The following is an 18,028-nucleotide window of genomic DNA, read 5'->3' on the forward strand; positions in this document are numbered from 1 at the left end:
TTCATCCAATGTGGATGAGAAAAATCAGGCATGCTGAGCCTGTCATTCTGAACAGATTGATATGCTAATGACCAGAAACTCTCATAGCGCCACCTACTGGCGGTACGAATTGTGTTCAGTCTGATTTCCATTTTCCACACCTCGTATTTGAACGAACTCCTCCTAGGGAAATACTCTGACAGACCTGAGATTTTGTCACCTGGTTTTAAAGACATGGCTGAGCAAAAGTTATCAAAAACGCAGCTCGATGTTACACCGTGTGGGCGGGGCCTCGCCACAAAGGTGACCCTTCGCCACCATAGAGAAAGCTGCTGTGTTTCTTGATTTGTTCATCCTACCTGCCTCTTACTCTATCATGACATCAGCCCCTGTACACCTTTTCATATCACCTCATCGTCATATTTGGGCGTGGCCACATGGCTCAGTAGCGCCCCCTTAAATGAGATCTGCTTCCCCGTTTGACCTACAGACATGAAAATTGGTACGCATATGTATCACCTCTAGACAAGAAAAAAAGTCTCTTGGAGGTATCCTCTAAAACGCACAGGAAGTCCGCCATTTTACAATACCTGCGCCATTTTACAATACCTGCGCCATTTTGCATTTTTCACTCCCCGCACTTTTATGAACTCCTCCTAGAGGATTTCTCCAATCCGCCTGAAACTTGGTCTGCTTACTCTTAAGGCATTAGGGACCAAAAGTTATCAAAAATGCAGCACTTCCTCACACGGTCTGACCGTGGCGCCACCAGGAAGTTGACCCTTCGCCAACGCACACGAAATGGATGCGTTTGTGGCTGTATCTACCACATACTTCATCCAATGTGGATGAGAAAAATCAGGCATGCTGAGCCTGTCATTCTGAACAGATTGATATGCTAATGACCAGAAACTCTCATAGCGCCACCTACTGGCGGTATGAATTGTGTTCAGTCTGATTTCCATTTTCCACACCTCGTATTTGAACGAACTCCTCCTAGGGAAATACTCTGACAGACCTGAGATTTTGTCACCTGGTTTTGAAGACATGGCTGAGCAAAAGTTATCAAAAACGCAGCTCGATGTTACACCGTGTGGGCGGGGCCTCGCCACAAAGGTGACCCTTCGCCACCATAGAGAAAGCTGCTGTGTTTCTTGATTTGTTCATCCTACCTGCCTCTTACTCTATCATGACATCAGCCCCTGTACACCTTTTCATATCACCTCATTGTCATATTTGGGCGTGGCCACATGGCTCAGTAGCGCCCCCTTGAATGAGATCTGCTTCCCCGTTTGACCTACAGACATGAAAATTGGTACGCATATGTATCACCTCTAGACAAGAAAAAAAGTCTCTTGGAGGTATCCTCTAAAACGCACAGGAAGTCCGCCATTTTACAATACCTGCGCCATTTTGCATTTTTCACTCCCCGCACTTTTACGAACTCCTCCTAGAGGATTTCTCCAATCCGCCTGAAACTTGGTCTGCTTACTCTTAAGGCATCAGGGACCAAAAGTTATCAAAAACCTTTGGTAACTATAAAAATGTGGATGATCCAAAACAAGGTTAACCAGGATTTATTTTTTAAAACACCAGTTAAATGTCCTGACATGTCACATAGGCTGATTAGGCCAGGTAACATAAATTGGTTGTAGCTTAAAGTAAGAGCTTTGTTTTCAAGCTCCTGGCAAGTTGTGAACAACTAGTGGAAAGTTCCATGAAGATGTGCTAAATAGCTTCAAAGGTGTATTTGTGTTCTTTTGGGAACTCTATGTTCGAGGCACATAACAAGCCAAGAAGGTAGACAAGTACAGTGGGGAAGTACCCACCTTTTGAAAGTCAAGTTTCTCAGAAGTACAGGTCACTTGCTGAGCCGAGAATGAGAATGGCAGAGGAAAGTCCCTGAAGAAATGTTCGGGAGACCCCATTCAACAGAGCCAGCAAAGTGAGCATGCGCAGTGTAGTTGACTCAACTGTGATTGAACTACGATTTGCCAGTTTTGCTAACAGACAATATGAAGTAAGCCCAGCTTTTAACAATGAACTTAATAACATACGTTGAAACAGTTACTTTTGTATAGTCTGCAATACAACAGACTACTACTTTTTGTTTAGTGGAATTAAAAATGTGTGGGCCATAATCCATTATATTCAGAACTCAGATCGATGACTCAGCATTTTTTGTGCATATGTTAACCCCTTATTGCTAAAAAAGTCCGCAGTATGGTTCGCCTAATCAGCGCGTGAAAACAAAGTGCACCGGGTTCACTTCGCCTTGTTTTCCATTCTATTGTAACCTTCTTCACTTGCCGTAGTGACTGTAGCTGGTGAAAACTCAGCGGTAGAGAAAACACACATCCAAAGCATGGCAGCAGCAGCTTGTGGTCGTGGCAATAAACATTTATATAAATTATAAATGAGTTATTTAGACACCCAATAAACAATAATTATGTCAATAATCAATACCTGGTGTTTATTTATGGTTTTGTTTTCCTTGTTTTGAGTTTTTAGTTTAATCTGTGTTTAGTTATTGCTATTTTCCTGTAGTTCTAGTGTTTGGTTTCTCTGGGTTTTTGTTTAGTTCTTGTGTCTTGTTTTGTGCTTCCTGTTTTACTTTGGTAGTCTTGTCCCCCCTGTGCATTGTCTTGAGTTTTACTTCCTGTGGTTTTCCTCCTTGTCTGATTACTTGCCCTGCCCTCATGTGTGTCACCTGTGTCTCGTTGTCTTCCCTGGCCCTTGTGTATTTAGTCTTTGTCTCCCCTGCGCTCCCTGCCAGTTTGTCTCATCGTCACCCGAGGGGATTGTGTGTTAATCTCGTCTTTGCCAGGCCATGCTACAGCCACGTGATCCAGGTTATGCCGTGCCATGCGTTTAGACCTTGTTTTTGCCCTTTTGTTAAACTTTGGACCGACGTCGTCCTCCCCAGAGCCAACTGAGGGCGGGCTCCAGATGTCGTCTTCTGGTGGGTCCCCTGCTCTGGCTTCCTGCCCGGACCCCGGTGGATCCCCTGCTCTGGCTTCCTGCCCGGACCCCGTCGGGTCCCCTGCTCTGGCTTCCTGCCCAGACCCCGGTGGGTCGATTTATATGCTATATTTAGCATATATATTGCCTAAATCCCCTAGGAGGAGTTTACACAAGTACAGGGAGTGAAAAATGCAAAATGGCGAGGTTTTGGCAAAATGGCGGACTTCCTGTGTGTTTTAGAGGATGCCTCCAATAGACTTTTTTTGTCATCTAGAGGTGATAGACATGTGTACCAAGTTTTGTGTGTGTAGGTGAAACTGCAACCCACATCACAATGTAGGGGGTGCTGGCGAGCCATGTGGCCACACCCGCATGTGCATATGGTTATATCAATCTGTTCAGAATGACAGGCTCAGCATGCCTGATTTTTTTCAGCCATATTGGATGAAGTATGTGGGAGATACAGCCACAAATACATCAATTTCCTATGCGGTGGCGAAGGGTCAAGTTCGTGGTGGCACCACAGCCATACCGTATGATGAACTGCTGCGTTTTTGAGAACTTTTGGTCCCTGACCCCTTAAGGGCAAGCGCACCAATTTTCAGCCATAGCAAGCAAATCCCCTAGAAGGAGTTTGCAAAAGTGCGGGGTGTGCAAATTGGAACATGGCAAGGTTATAAGATGGCCGACGCCCTGTAGGGGGTGGAATATTTTTTCCAAAGGCATGTTTCCTGGCATAAGGCGATACATCAGCGTACCAATTTTCATGGTTGTAGCTGTTACGCTCAATATTTTCAAATTGTAGGGGGCACTGCAGAACCATTTGGACAGTCACTGTTGTGGTTTCACATCGCCGTTTTTCGCGAGCCTGGGCAGTCTGTCAATTTTGGTGAGTTTTCGAGCACATTCAGGGGGTCAAATTTGCACCCAATGACGCGGAAGAAAAAAAGAGAATAATTAAAGCTGCAAGCAGGTCGAGGGCCTAATGATGCCTGAGCTAAGAGACTCAGAGATGTACCGCTCCATCGACTCCCTTTCCGGTCTGCACAAGCTATACAGCTTGGCTTTGGGCAATGCTGCACCAGGCAGGAGGTCGATGGAGCAGTCATAAGGGCAGTGCGGGGGAAGGGATAGTGCCTTAGCTTTACTAAACGCAGCAGCCATGTCATGATACTCGGGGGGAACAGAGGACAGGTCCGGTGAGGGCGGCGTCTCCACCGGGTCAGAATGGTCACCTACGGGGATCTGACCTGAGCGCAGGCAGGTGGCGCGCCAATCAATAGCGGGGTTGTGCTGGGCTAACCAGGGGTAACCTAGAACTACATGGTAGTGAGGGGAAGAAAAAATGAAGAAACGGGTGTGCTCGTGGTGATTCCCGGATATAACTAAGTGCACGGGTGCAGAGCGAAATTTAACTGAGGATATGACCCGGCCGTTAAGGGAAGTGAGAAGGATAGGCTGGGGGAGTGCTTCTATCTGAATGCCTGCCTGCCTGGCCAGCTTAGCTTCAAGTAAATTTTGTTCTGCCCCGGAGTCTACCAACGCTGAAACAGGAATAGACCCCCCCCTGAAAACAAACTGCTGCCTCTAGTGAGCAGCAGCGGCCTGAAGATGTGGGCGCAGGCCACCCGCTCGTCAGGTTGCCCACAGTTAATGACGAGCGGGGGCGTTTGGGCACAGCTGGCAGTCCCACACGAGGTGACCCTTCTGACCACAGTAGAGACACTCACCTGACAGCATCCGCCGCTCCTTCTCCTCGACTGCGACCCAGCTGCATAGGGACCTCAACTTGCACCGCGCTCGACTGGGGGCCTGTAGGAGAGGGAGAGGAGGAGGTTAGGAGGGTGTAAGGCGGGTCCCTCACGCCAGCCTTCGGGCAAGGAACAGAGGAAGCGGTCAGCTGCCGCTCTAACTGTCTGTCATGCAATCGGTTGTTGAGTTTGATAGTGAGCGCTATCAGCTGATCGAAGGTAGGGGGTAAATCCAGCGGCGCCAGCTGATCCTTCAGCTTTTCTGATAGCCCCCGGATAAAGGCGTGGAACAAGGCAGATTGATTCCAGTCGCTATCGGTGGCTAGAGACCGGAACTCGACGGCGTAATCCGCTGCCCGACGATTCCCCTGGCAGAGAGACATCAAGGCCCGAGCTGCCTCCCTACCCGGCCTGGTGAGCTGGAACGCCTCGAGCATCGAGTCGGTGAATGCCTGGAGGGAGTCACAGACGGGGGAATGGCGACCCCACTCGGCCACAGCCCAGGCGTGCAGTCGCCCCGACAGGCGGGAGATGATATACGCCACCTTGGATCGGTCGGTCGGGAAGGTGGCAGGTTGGAGCTCAAAGTGAATTTCGCATTGGGCCAAAAAGGGGCGGCAGTCCCCTGAGTCCCCGGAGAACAGCTTGGCGGGGGTCAGCAGGATGAAGCTGGGGGCGGCCGGTGTGGGTGCCGGCGCGTTGTCGGGAGGGGCCAGGGCAGGAGGTGGAGAGACAGGCAGTAGCCGTTGGACCTGCTGCGCGAGGAGCCCCATTTGTTCCCCAAAAGATGCCATCTGACGCTCCATCCGGGTAGCGAGGTCTCCTAGTCCCTCCTGGAGAGTCCTAAGCTGTTCCCCTTGCTGCCGAATAAGCTTGCCCTGGTTGGCTAGGGCAGCCCGCACTGCCTCACCGTCTGCTGAGTCCATGTTTGGCCAGTTCGTAATGTCAGGAAGGTTGCAGACGGACTCAAGCGCAAGACGGGAGACAGGCAGAGGGTAAAATTAAAGTAATTTATTGTGCCCGAAAACTCAGGGAACACAGTTCAAAAGTACCAGATCAATGGGCAAAACACAAGCGTGGCACAAGCCGGCAGGAGGGAAAAAACACACAGGGTTGAGTCACCACGGTTCTCAAAAAGACTAACTCAAATGGTCTCAAAATCACACCAGGCAGACAAAATACAAGATTACTAGGCTCGGAAAGATACTCAGGCTACTGGAGAACAGGACGGCTGGAAGTCAGGTAGTAGTGGAGACGAACTGTCCCGCTAATGAATTATCTATGGCCCCCGGGATGATATTTGATTAGTATTAGAACCGGCCCGAAAGGCCGTAGCCGCCCGCTGGTGTTTTGCACGCACCAATACTACATTTCCCACAATGCAACGGTAACCCACGAACTCACTGCAGAGCAGCAAGCGGACTTCGGCTTCATCATTCATTAGCAGTCAGAGCAGATGTCAACTTTCAGCTACCTCCTCCCCAAAAAATGCCTAAACGGAAGGTGGATGCTGAGAACAGGGGGTTTCAAGCTCGGTGGGAGGCAGAGTACATGTTCACTGAGGTAAATGGCAAACCTGTGTGTCTTCTGTGTGGAGAAAGTTTGGCTGTAATGAAAGAATACAATTTAAGAAGGCACCATGAAACGTCTAAGAAACACACAGACAACGACAAGAAGTCTTTGAAGGCAGTTTGTTCTTGTCTGTGTGCCTGCTGAAAAATGTTTTCCCGATTATTCATTTAATCATTAAATAATACACTGTGTTAGGTCTTGGTTCAATAGGCTACGTGCAATCATTTCAATATGTTTTAATAAACATTGAATCAGTCCGGCCCTCGGCTTATAGCCAATTTGTTTTTTTGGCCCTCTGTGTATTTGACTTTGACATCCCTGCTCTAGGAGAAGTTCGTAAAAGTGCGGGGAGTGAAAACAGCAAAATGGCGCAGTTTTTTCAAAATGGCGGACTTCCTGTGCGTTTTAGAGGATACCTCCAAGAGACTTTTTTCTTGTCTAGAGGTGATACATATGCGTACCAATTTTCATGTGTGTAGGTGAAACGGGGAAGCAGATCTCATTCCAGGGGGCGCTGCTGAGCCATGTGGCCACGCCCAAATATGATGATGAGGTGATATGAAAAGGCGTACAGGGGCTTATGTCATGATATTGTAAGAGGCAGGTAGGATGAACAAATCAAGAAACACAGAAGCTTACTCTATGGTGGCGAAGGGGCACCTTTGTGGCGATGCCCCGCCCACACGGTGTAACATCGAGCTGCGTTTTTGATAACTTTTGCTCAGCCATGTCTTCAAAACTATGGGACTAAATCTCAGGTCTGTCAGAGTATTTCCCTAGGAGGAGTTCGTTAAAGTACGAGGTGTGGAAAATGGAAATCAGACTGAACACAATTCATACGGCCAGTAGGTGTCGCTATGAGAATATCAGCTCATTAGCATATCAATATCAATCTGTTCAGAATGACAGATTGATATGCCTGATTTTTTTCATTTACATTGGATGAAGTATGTGGGAGATACAGCCACAAACACATCCATTTCCTGTGCATTGGCGAAGGGTCAACTTCGTGGTGGCGCCATAGCCAGACTGTATGACGAAGTGCTGCGTTTTTGATAACTTTTGGTCCCTGACCCCTTAACGGCAAGCACACCAATTTTCAGGCGTATCAAGCAATTCCCCTAGGAGGAGTTCGCGAAAATGCGGGGTGTGCAAATTGGAACATGGCGTGGTTTTTCCAAGATGGCCGACGCCCTGTAGGGGGTGGAATTTTTTTTCCAAAGGCATGTTTCCTGGCATGAGGCGATACATCAGCACACCAATTTTCATGGTCGTAGCTGTTACGCTGAATATTTTCAAATTCCAGGGGGCGCTGTAGAGCCATTTTGCAGGTCACTGTCATAGTGACAGTTTCAGATCGCCGTTTTTCACGAATCAGACCTTTGTGCCAAATTTGGTGAGTTTTTGAGCACGTTCAGGGGGTCAAATTTGCGTTGAATGACGCGGAAGAAAAAAAGAGAATAATAATTAAAGCTGCAAGCGGCGATGACGGGCCCTCGCAACCCTTGCGCCGCCGCCTCCCCTATCATGCCACGACCTCTCTCCCAGCTGTACTGGTAGGAGCTGTGGTCCGCAGGCCAAAAGAGTACAGCAAAACACACATGTACAAAAGATAGGTCCTCCGGCCAGTAGGTGGCGCAGTGACTGTAGCCTATCAGGAGGTCAATCTGTGCAGTGTCGATGTCCAGCATGACTGTAAGGTTTCATCCACACAGGATGAAGTATGTGGGAGACACAGGCAAAAATACATGTATTTTCTGTGGGTTGGCGAAGGGTCAGCTTTGTGGTGGTGCCACGGCCAGACCGTGTGATGAAGTGCTGCGTTTTTGATAAGTTTTGGTCCCTAATGGCTTAAGAGTAAGCACACCAAGTTTCAGGTGGATTGGAGAAATCCTGTAGGAGGAGTTAGTAAAAGTCCGGGGAGTGAAAACTGCAAAATGGCGCAGGTTTTTTCAAAATGGCGGACCTCCTGTGCATTTTAGAGGATACCTCCAAGAGACTTTTTGTCTTGTCTGGAGGCGATACATATGTGTACCAATTTTCGTGTCTGTAGGTCAAACGGGGAAGCAGATCTCATTCCAGGGGGCGCTGACAAGGGAGCTTGGCAAAGACAAGGGAGTTGGTTGTAGACCTGAGGAGGACCAAGACACTCGTGGCTCCAGTTTCCATCGGTGGGCAGAGTGTGGACATTGTGGAGGATTACAAATACCTGGGAGTAGTGTTGGACAATAAACTGGACTGGACTAAAAATACTGAAGCCCTCTACAAGAAGGGCCAGAGCCGCCTCTATTTTCTGAGGAGGCTCCGGTCCTTTAACATCTGTCGGACTATGCTGAGGTTTTTTTATGAGTCTGTGGTTGCCAGTGCCATTTTGTTTGCTGTTGTGTGCTGGGGCAGCAGACTGAAAGCAGCGGACACAAACAGACTTAATAAACTGATCAGAAGGGCCGGTGATGTGGTGGGGGTGGAGCTGGAATCCCTTACAGCAGTGTCAGACAGAAGGATGCTGTCTAAGCTGCAGGAGATCCTGGAGAACAGCTTCCATCCTCTCCACCACGTGCTGCTGAGGTGCAGGAGTACTTTCAGTGCCAGACTGATCCCTCCCAAATGCACCACTGAGCGCCACAGGAGGTCCTTCCTTCCTGTGGCCATCAAACTGTACAACTCCTCCCTCTGAGATCAGATCTAACACACTGTCTTGTAATCATATCCATATTGGATTTATTTAGACGACATCTTACTGCACACAGTACAAGTTGTATTGTATTATATATGACTTCAGTCTTCACTTGCCTGGATTTAACTTGAATATTTATTAATGTTTGGAATTTATTAGGTTTTATTTTTATTTTACGCTTATTACTTTACCTTATTTATATTTCTAACCTGTCTTTTTTGAGCATACATGGAGCACCTGGAATGAAAGCAATTTCCCCCTGGGATCAATAAAGTAATTCTGATTCTGCTGCTGAGCCATGTGGCCACGCCCATATATGACAATGAGGTGATATGAAAAGGTGCACAGGGGCTGATGTCATGATAGAGTAAGAGGCAGGTAGGATGAACAAATCAAGAAACACAGCAGCTTTCTCTATGGTGGCGAAGGGTCACCTATGTGGCGATGCCCCGCCCACACGGTGTAACATCGAGCTGCGTTTTTGATAACTTTTGCACAGCCATGTCTTCAGAACCAGGTGACTGGTCTGCCAGAGTATTTCCCTAGGAGGAGTTCGTTCAAATCAACGAGGTGTGGAAGATGGATAATCAGGCTGAACACAATTCAGACCGCCAGTAGGTGGCGCTATGAGAGTTTGTGGTCATTAGCATATCAATCTGTTCAGAATGGCAGGCTCAGCATGCATGATTTTTTTCATCCACATAGGATGAAGCATGTGGGAGATACAGGCACAAACACATCCATTTCCTGTGCGTTGGCGAAGGGTCAACTTCGTGGTGGCGCCACAGCCATAACTTATGACGAAGTGCTGCGTTTTTGATAACTTTTGGTCCCTGTCCCCTGAAGGGCGAGCGCACCAATTTTCAGCTGAATCAAACGATTCCCCTAGGAGGAGTTCGCAAATGTGTGCAAATTGGAACAAGGCGTGTTTTTTTCAAAATGGCGGACTTCCTGTACATCGTGAAATTTTCGTCCAAGAGGCTTTTTTTCTTGTCACGAGGCGATACATCAGTGTACCGAGTTTCAGGTCTGTAGCAGTTGCGGTGAATATTTTCACACTTTAGGGGGTGCTGCAGAGCCATGCAGCCACGCCCGCCAATGGCGACAGTGTCAAGTAAAAATTTTAGTTGGGGGACACTTTTGGGTAAAGTTTGGTGAGTTTTTGAGCACGTTTAGGGGGTCAAAATCGCGTCCAAAGACGCGGGAGAATCATAATAATAATTAAAGCTGCAAGCAGCGATGATCGGGCCCTCGTACTCAGCGCGACCACCCCCTCCCCGTCACACCGTCCCTTCCCACCCCCGCTCCCCCCACGAGCTGCGCTGATTTTGCCAGCGGTGGGAAGAAGCAGAGATGTGTCAGTGCAACAAATCTCTCAATATATGTAAAAATTGTTAGTGTGCAGTAACCTCCTCTTTACAGTAGGTGGCGCTGTCCACAGATGTCCACACGTTGTCGGGGTCAGGTCTGTATCACATGTAAAAAATTTGAGGATTTTAGGAGCATCCGTGGTGGAGTTATATCAGTTGCAGTACCGTATGTGTCCACTAGGTGGAGCCAGACACCATGAGAATAGTGGAGACCTGTCTGTGCATCAAACCTCAAAAAACATTTGATTTATACATGAAAATTGTCCAGAAGCAGTTACTTCTGGTTTCCTGTAGGTGGCGCTGTGCAGGTGACTCATGAGCATGCAGACGTGTTGGGGGATGGACCGTTAGGACATGAAAAAAAATTTGAGGACGTTAGGACGATGCATGGCGAAGTTATAAGCAGTTGATGTTTCATTGCGAAGGTTCGACAGTTGCCACCGACACGGGCAGCCTGATACAGGAAACCAAACAGGTGTCTCTGTAGGACTTCAAATCTGTTATCCTCATTTGGCTGTGTAATGACAGGGAAGGATTAAACAGTGAGAGATAAGTGCATGTCAGTGAAGAACATGGCACTTCCTGTCTCCACCACAAGGGAGCGCCATAGATCATGATGACATAGAGACGTTCAGGGAGGGGCTCTGACCACATGCAGAAAGTTTGAAGCCGTTTGGAGCAAGTATGTAGGAGAGAGAGCTGTTCGTGTATGAATGGGGAAGTGACGCCACAGCAGCCACGCCCTTTAACTTAGAGAAAAGCTTTTGATAACTTTTGATCAGCATGGTCTCTAGGTGACAGCGACCGAATATGAAGTCAATCGGTCCAAAGCCCTAGGAGGAGTTCGTCCGCATACCAAAGGTGGAAATCGCTGAAATTTGACTGCCAAAATCAAAATGGCCGACTTCCTGTGTGGTCTAGATCAATGGTGCAAGAGACTTTTATCGCTTTTGTCGCTGATATCTCAGGAATGGTAATAGGTAGAGACGTTCTGTTTTTTTCCTCGAAAAATGGAGGCTTTAGGCTTTTGGGGGATCTTTTCCGCATATCTGTGTGACGTACCCTGGCTGCAATATTCTATTGGCAAGTCAGTGTCCAATCGGACCATCGAGCAATATCAAGAGGGGCTCAAACATCCAATTGTAGAGCCTTTGTGCTCTGACATAAACACCAAAGATGGTTGAAGGACAAGAGAACTCTCTCCTCTGACTAGCTGGGTCGTTCACACGGCTGAAAAGCGTCTCTGAACGCAATAATAGACGCGTAGCGGACCGTTATCTGAACCGGAAAGTGCGTCGTTCTGTGTACCCCTGTCATACACTGTCATACACTTATATATCTTACTGGAAACGTTTTATTTGACGTTTTAGCGTTGCTATGTTGCTATGTGCGCTAACAAAACATAGCAACGGAAGTTACACCGAAGACGTTCCGGGTGAACAGGGGTCGCTCTCCCCCACCCCCACCTTATCAGAAAGGTGGGGGTGGGGTAGGTTCACATCTCAGCCCATCAGCAGTCTACACAAGGAGTTGTATCAAGAAAATAAAGCTCAATTGACACACAGGATATTCCTAGAGTAGCTGACAGCCCAGCTGTGAGGCAGACCTGTAACAGTGGCATCAAAATCAATGGAGTGAATGGCACTTTTTTCACTTATGGTGTAATAAATTACATTTGTACTATAGTTAGAACCTTCATTTTTTACACACTTATCCCTAACACCCTAAACTACATGTTCATAATGGGGGAGAGTTTCGTTACCGTGTTCTTCAGTGTTTTTTCAATAGATATGTATAAATTTTATTTTTCGCATTATGTTTTTCTTTCTCTTTCTGGTGCTAAAATTTTTATTACAGTCATATAACACCACTATAGCCTGAATATTATGAAAGCCCAGGTTCTCCTGAAAAAAAATATGTATATTACTTGATTGTGGATTACAAGATGACTATTTAATGAGCAGTAAAACACAAAGAATGCCAGGCGAGGAAAGTCCCCAAAAACACCCATAGATCAGGCTACTGTCAGACTCCCAGTTTGTCTGATGGAACTTTGACTGTCACGAAGAGCATCTTAATGCTCTTAATGGCTGCAGGGAGAGTGTTGGCTCACACAGACACATAATGCTTATTAAGCAGGTCTTAGCAGAGCCTCAGCAGGAGGTGGCGGAGCCTTGGCAGGAGTCCTTGAGATGGGTGGTGAGGGGAGGAGGTGAGAAAGATTAACCACACAGAGAAAAAGAGAGGACATGACAAATTTCTAAAATAAAGAAAATAGTAAAAACATTTCAAATAGTGCCTATAATTCTTTAAAGGGTTAACTTACATGTTGTCAGTGTGGGCGTAAATATAGTGCTGCAGATTTAAGCCCTGCACCTGTATGGAGACATCACAACTATACACACATATAACTATTTGAAACTGAAAGTTAAGGTTTTTTTTTTATCTTATTTTTTTCCAGTTCCAATATATGTTTTGATTCAACTGTTAAAGTTGAAAATAAATTATTTATTTTGGGTTTCAATTAAATATATGTTTTTTTTATTGAGGTTTTTTTTCCAGTTACTTATTTTTTACCAGTTTTTTATTTTTATTTTAGTTCACATCTTTTCCTCACTTTCAGGTCATACATTGATTTTAAACTGGTGTGAGGGCGTGGTATCTTGTAACAGAGAGAATTAAAGGTAAATGATAGAATGACAATGAAAACAGTAATCAGTACCACAATTTCTCCGTGCTCAGAGGTGGTACTAGTAGTAGAAAATGAGCTCTACATGCTATAGATATTAAACTATTTGCATTTTTACAGACTCCACAAACTCTACTCTGGATATCAACAGCAGGAGCCTGAAGAGCAGCCAAGTACTCATAGTTTTTTGGCTTCCTAGTAGCACAGATGAGTGCAAGATTTTAAAGGGCTCCTTCTTTTTGCAAACATTTATTTTGGATCATTTTTAACTGTAACATGTATACAAACATTTTGATGAAAATCAATTTTTTTAACAAACATGGGGCATGCAAGGACCAAGAGGGAGTCTAAAAAATTATGCCTGTTTGCTGATGTCAATTACTGTGTTTATTTTGTCAGTGTCACGTTAATTTATATAGCACATTTCCAAGGCCGCAGCCTACCAGTGCTTCACAGTAAAAATACATAAAAATCTTACACACACACATCAATACAGTAAAAACAGTAAAAATAATAAGTAAGGGTACACATAAAAATATAAAACTCTTATCAAAGCTGCTGCTCTCAGCCAAGGGCTACTGAGAACAAGTGAGTCTTCAACAAAGATTTAGAAGTAGACAGGCTGTTGGCAGACCGCACAGCTATTTATTTATAGCTGCAGGCAAGTTTTACAGTTTGGGTTTGGCATAGTTTCCTGTCTTTTTGCTTTTACCTTTACCTATTCCAGGCACAGTGGTTTTTGACTTGTGACATCTTCGGTAAGTTTTGAGAATCACAAGTCCAGCGACCTTTAACCCTAAAGCAGATAATCATTTTACTCTACAGTTTCCCCTACTAAAGGCAGCCATATTGCTGGATGTTTTGCCAGTCAGTCTAAGTAAGTCTGTATGCAAACATACTGAATAAACTGTTTAGTTTCCTACTGCTTGTGCTTGCCTGTGTATGTAGATGTAAATGTACACTCAACAAAAATATAAACGCAACACTTTTGTTTTTGCTCCCATGTTTCATGAGATGGACTTGAAGATCTAAACTTCATTCCAGATACACAATATTACCATTCCTCTTAAACATTGTTCACAAATCTGTCTAAATGTGTGATAGTGAGCACTTCTGCTTTGCTGAGATAATCCATCCCACCTCACAGGTGTGCCACATCAAGATGCTGATCTGACATCATGATTAGTGCACAGGTGTACCTCAAACTGCCCACAATAAAAGGCCACCCTGAAATGTGCAGTTTTGTCTCACAGCAAAATGCCACAGATGCCACAAGCATTGAGGGAGCGTGCAATTGGCATGCTGACAGCAGGAATGTCAACCAGATCTGTTGCTCGTGCATTGAATGTTCATTTCTCCACCATAAGCCGTCTCCAAAGGCGTTTCAGAGAATATGGCAGTACATCCAACCGGCCTCACAACCGCAGACCACGAGTAACCACACCAGCCCAGGACCTCCACATCCAGCAGGTTCACCTCCGAGATCGTCTGAGACCAGCCACTCAGACAGCTGCTGAAACAATTGGTTTGCATAACCAAACAATTTCTGCACAAACTGTCAGAAACCGTCTCAGGGAAGCTAAACTGCATGCTCGTCGTCCTCATCGGGGTCTTAACCTGACTCCAGATCGTCGCCGTAACAGACTTGAGTGGGCAAATGCTCACATTCGATGGCGTCTAGCACGTTGGAGAGGTGTTCTCTTCACGGATGAATCTCGGTTTACATTGTTCAGGGCAGATGGCAGACAGCGTGTGTGGCGTCGTGTGGGTGAGCGCTTTGCTGATGTCAATGTTGTGGATCGAGTGGCCCATGGTGGTGGTGGGGTCATGGTATGGGCAGGCATCTGTTATGGACGAAGAACACAGGTGCATTTTATTGATGGCATTTTGAATGCACAGAGATACCGTGATGAGATCCTGAGGCCCATTGTTGTGCCATACATCCATGAACATCACCTCATGTTTCAGCAAGATAATGCACAGCCCCATGTTGCAAGGATCTGTACACAATTCTTGGAAGCTGAAAATGTCCCAGTTCTTGCATGGCCAGCATACTCACCGGACATGTCACCCATTGAACATGTTTGGGATGTGCTTGACCGGCGTATACGACAGCGTGCACCAGTTCCCACTAATATCCAGCAACTTCGCACAGCCATTGAAGAGGAGTGGACCAACATTCCACAGGCCACAATAGACAATCTGATAAACTCTATGCGAAGAAGATGTGTTGCACTGCATGAGGCAAATGGTGGTCACACCAGATACTGACTGGTTCTGAGTCCCCAGACCGCCAATAAAGCAGAAACAAAATGCACATTTCAGGGTGGCCTTTTATTGTGGGCAGTTTAAGGTACACCTGTGCACTAATCATGATGTCAGATCAGCATCTTGATGTGGCACACCTGTGAGGTGGGATGGATTATCTCAGCAAAGCAGAAGTGCTCACTATCACACATTTAGACAGATTTGTGAACAATGTTTGAGAGGAATGGTAATATTGTGTATCTGGAATGAAGTTTAGATCTTCAAGTCCATCTCATGAAACATGGGAGCAAAAACAAAAGTGTTGCGTTTATATTTTTGTTGAGTGTAGATTGTAATGTATGTAATATAGATTAAGATGTGTGGGATGCTGCAGATTAAAGGTCACAAACTGAATACAAATACAAGTTGGAACTGTGTGCAAAAAAACATTTGTTGCCATTTACTCCTGCAAGTCTGTTATGTGCAAGATTGTGGCTTTCTAGTCAGAGAGGCAGTTCAAAATGTGCTAAATGACCACAATCAAACCCAAATTGTAGCATAAAAGCACCAAATTATCACATTTCAAAAACTGGATCCTTCAGCATGAGGCATGGAATTAAACAAGAAACACACACAGAGAGACAACTCACATCAGACCCAACACTGCAGTACTTATGCTCTCTCACCTTTCCTTACACCATGTTTCATTATTAGAGTCCTGGGAATTATGTTTTGACACTGAATGCAAATCACCTCTTCCTCCTCTGTAATCAAAGGCTTCCCCGTAGGGCTCTCAGCCTCCACTGACAGACGAGCTGATAATACAGCGCAGCAGAGTCAGTGATGCACGCTGTGTACCACCCCTGAAACCGCTGGATGTGCCTGCGTTGTGAGGTTTCATTGTTGCTTGGCATTTGCACTCTGGCTTTGATCACAGGCAAAGGGGTTCTGTGGAGCAGTGAAGCAGCCTAGGGTCATAACAGGGCATAACACTCCCCGAGCAAGAGGAGAAGTGATATTGCGCTATTTGCTTATACTTAAATACATGTTAAGTAACTGACAGGCCTGTATACAGTACAGTTTTAAACTGTTAACATTCAACAACAAATTTCCAACTTTAAAGCAGAAAGAATTATGCAATAATCAGAAATCAAATATGCTTGTCTGAGCACTGCAAAAAACTCAGTTAAACAACTACTTCTAGAAATCCCAGTTTGCAGTGTGTACTACCAACTCACAATAATATAAGCTATATATAAAACTGCCTACTATAGCTTGAGGAACCTTGCAATGGCATAACACCTCTGGCTGTAGTATGTCTTAATGTGCCTCATGACCAGTTTACAGGCCTCTATGTGTATTACTGCCCACCGTGGGATGTACAATTAAAAAGTTTTCTGGTCTCTGGTTTCTGTTCTGCTGTACCCTGCTAGAGGGATAGGGAAATATTTTGCAATAGCAATTAATGATTAGAAAAGTAGAAAGAATCATTGTATTATCTAGACTCAGGCATATTGCACTTCCTCAATAACATGTACAGGTGGCATTCTATGTTACTTATCAGTGGCATATGATGATGAGGAAGAGCACAGTCTTGTCAAGTAAAACAAAATGTATTGAGTTTTTTTAATATAATAATAATGATGATATCCTGGAGACTGGTTTATACATGGATCTGCATAACATATGGTCAAATAAGACTGGACAATACATTTACAAATTCACAAGCAAAAGCTGAAATGTTTCCAAAGGACATTTAAAAAGAGTATATGAATTGGCGATGAGGTGAATTATAAGCAAACTGCTTGAAAATATGGCAGCTGTTTCCAGTTGTAGTCCCTGAACAGATGTTACAGCTAGAGTGTAGACATTTTAAGAGTATTTATTCAGATGGAACTTCAAAGTGTTTTAGAGAAATAAAGAATTACAATTGTGTTTAGTTCTAACTCTTAGTCGCAGATGTCCTGATCCGATAAAGTTCATATTGATTTTTTTCTGTTGACACAGATCAACAAGGACCACTCCAAAAACAAGATGTGTAGTAGTGTGTAAGATCTTTAAGGTATCTTACATTGGGTAATGAATCCATCATCAGGAGAACACTGAACAACCATTATATGCAAGACAGAGCTGCAAAGAGAAAGCCACTGCTGTACTGCATGTATGCCTTATGCTGAACAATATGTGGACAGGGCTGCTTTGAACATATTTTGTGGACAGATGAAACCATAATAAATGTCATGTTTAGAAAAAGAATGACATTCTTGGCATTGCAGCATAAGAACCGCATTCCCTCTGTGAAGCATGGTGGTGATATTATCAGGGTTTGAGCCTGCTTTGCTTTGCATCTGGGCCAGGAGGGCTCTTGTGTTAGCAAAGTCATTTCGAAAAGAAAGTTTCAGGGCATCCAACCAAAAAATGTCTTTCTACAAACAATAGTTATAGAAGAGCAAAGTAGTTTTAAAAGTCAAATGTGATTTTTTTGGTTTGTATTTATTTAAAAACATTACAATTTGTATTCACATTTTTAATACAGGAAGAAACCCCTTTTGTACAAAAGCAGGGGATAATAATTATTTCAACTATTTAGCTACATTCATCTCAATAGGTGACTTTGGTGTCACCACTTTGGCATCTCCCCACCTCTTTAAGCAACATTAGTTTTTTTTTTCCCATTTACCCAACACTTTTTGATCCCTGCTATTGGATCCACTAGTAAACACAACAGGAATGCTTACAGATTCAACCACAGCTGGGAGAATTTCTAATGACACAATCA

The sequence above is a fragment of the Parambassis ranga genome, chromosome 19 (assembly GCF_900634625.1).
Source record: "Parambassis ranga chromosome 19, fParRan2.1, whole genome shotgun sequence".
Taxonomy (NCBI): domain Eukaryota; kingdom Metazoa; phylum Chordata; class Actinopteri; family Ambassidae; genus Parambassis; species Parambassis ranga.